We start from the raw sequence: 2,278 nt of genomic DNA, 5'->3' as shown, positions 1-2,278 counted from the left end.
GGGTTTCACCATGTTGACCAGGATGGTCTCGATCTCTTGACCTCGTGATCCACCCGCCTCGGCCTCCCAAAGTGCTGGGATTACAGGCTTGAGCCACCGCGCCCGGCCCTGTTTTTGTTTTTTTTTTGAGACAAAGTCTGGCTCTTTCATCCAGGCTGGAGTGCAGTGAGGCCATCTCTGCTCACTGCAACCTCCACCTCCTGGGTTCAAGCGTTTCTCCTGCCTCAGCCTCCCGAGTAGCTGGGATTACAAGATGCCCGCTACCATACCTGGATAATTTTTGTATTTTTAGTAGAGAAAGGGTTTCCCCATGTTGGCCAGGCTGGTCTCAAACTCCTGACCTCGAGTGATCTGCCTGCCTTGGCCTCCCAAAGTGCTGGGATTACAGGGGTAAGCCAACACACCTGGCCAGCCCAGCCAATTTTTTGTATTTTTAATAGAGACAGGATTTCACTGTGTTGGCCAGGCTGGTATTGAACTCATGACCTCAAGTGATCTGCCTGCCTCAGCCTCCCAAAGTGCTGGGATCACAGGCACAGGTCGCCACACCCTGCCAAGGGTTCATATTGTGAATGATAAGAAGACTGGCAAACTCTTAGCAGATACCCTGAAAAAAAAAACCAAAACATCAAAAAACCACGAAGCATGACATTCAAATATCTAAAATTAGAAATGGAAAAGAGGGCATTACAAATGAATGGTTACAGGCAGGGCGCAGTGGCTCAGGCCTGTAATCCAGCACTTTAAAGAGGCCAATTTGGGCAGATCACTTGAGGTCAGGAGTTTAAGACCAGCCTGGCCCACATGGCAAAATAATCTCTATTAAAAATACAAAAATTGCCAGACGTGGTGGCTCACGCCTGTAATCCCAGCACTTTGGGAGGCCAAGGCAGATGGATCACAAGGTCAGAAGTTCACCAGCCTGGCCAAGATGGTGAAACCCGTCTCTACTAAAAACACAAAAATTAGCCGGTGGCAGGCCCCTGTAATCCCAGCTACTCGGGAGGCTGCGGCAAGAAACTCACTTGAACCTGGGTGGCAGAGATTGCAGTGAGCTGAGATTGTGCCACTGCACTCCAGCCTGGGCAACAGAATGAGACTCCGTCTCAAAAAATGAAAATGAAAATAAAACGCACTAATGAATGTTTACAAATGAAAATGAGTTGAAGAAAATGAGATGAATAATTGTGTGACAAGACAAAACATGATAATCAAAAAAAATATGAATAAATTTCTAGATAGACACCACTTACCAAGACTTAAGCATGAAGATGCAGAAACTCTATACACACCAGTAACAAATAAGGAGACTTATCACATACCAAAAACCTACCAACTAAAATAACAATGGACCGGATGACCTGACTGTAAAATTCTAACAGACACTGAAAAAACATTTAACACTAGTACTCCTAAAAATCTTCCATGAGTGTGACGAGAACGCTTCCAAACTCATTTAATACGAGTAGAGCTACCTTGAAAGCAAAGGCAAAGGCCCTACAAGAAAACTGCATAAGAGTATTTCTGATTAACCGAATGCAAAAATCCTCAACAAAATGCTAGCAAAAGAAATTCATTAGCATGTTAAAATGGATCACACACCATGACAAAGCAGAATTTATTCTAGGAATGCAAGGATCACGCGACTTATGAACATGAATCCATGTGATACCTGCCAATAAGAGAATAAAGAGAAAAAAACCCACACAATGATCTTGGCTAATACAGAAAAACATTTGAAAAACTTCAACAATCACTTACGATAAAAACACTCAACACACTAGGAATATAAGGCATCTACTTAATAGCGGCCATATATAAAACGCCACCAGGTAACATCATATTAAAGAATGACGAGTTTTCCTCCATAATTAGGGGGAAAAAGGAACACAGAAATCCTACTTGCATTATTTCTATTCAGAATACAGCTGTTCCTTGGTTTCCAGGGAGGACTGGTTCCAGAACTCCCATGTAGTGTTATAATACACAGAGATACAGGCCGAGCACGGTGGCTCACGCCTGTGATCCCAGCACTTTGAGACGCTGAGGTGGGCAGATCACAAGGTCAGGAGATAGCATCCTGGCTAACATGGTGAAACCCGTCTCTACTAAAAATACAAAAAATTAGCCAGGCATGGTGGTGCACGCCTGTAATCCCAGCTACTCAGGAGGCTGAGGCAGAGAATCACTTGAACTCAGGAGGCAGAGACTACAGTGAGCCAAGATCGCGCCACTACACTCCCGCCTGGGCAACAGAGTGAGACTCTATCTCAAAAAA

The 2,278-nt window shown here is 44.3% G+C and overlaps 2 protein-coding genes across 3 annotated transcripts in view; both read right to left on the bottom strand.

The window, feature by feature from the left end:
- The window catches only part of LOC119467663 (zinc finger protein 880-like), a 116,330-nt gene that overhangs the window by 77,989 nt on the left and 36,063 nt on the right, over positions 1–2,278 (bottom strand). The gene's annotated exons all lie outside the window — the stretch shown is intronic.
- ZNF480 (zinc finger protein 480) overlaps positions 1–2,278 on the bottom strand; it is a 22,641-nt gene that overhangs the window by 6,642 nt on the left and 13,721 nt on the right. The window lies entirely within an intron of this gene.

The sequence above is a fragment of the Cebus imitator genome, unplaced genomic scaffold, assembly GCF_001604975.1.
Source record: "Cebus imitator isolate Cc_AM_T3 unplaced genomic scaffold, Cebus_imitator-1.0 Scaffold316, whole genome shotgun sequence".
In the NCBI taxonomy this organism is placed as follows: domain Eukaryota; kingdom Metazoa; phylum Chordata; class Mammalia; order Primates; family Cebidae; genus Cebus; species Cebus imitator.
This window is presented reverse-complemented; position numbering and strand designations above follow the sequence as displayed.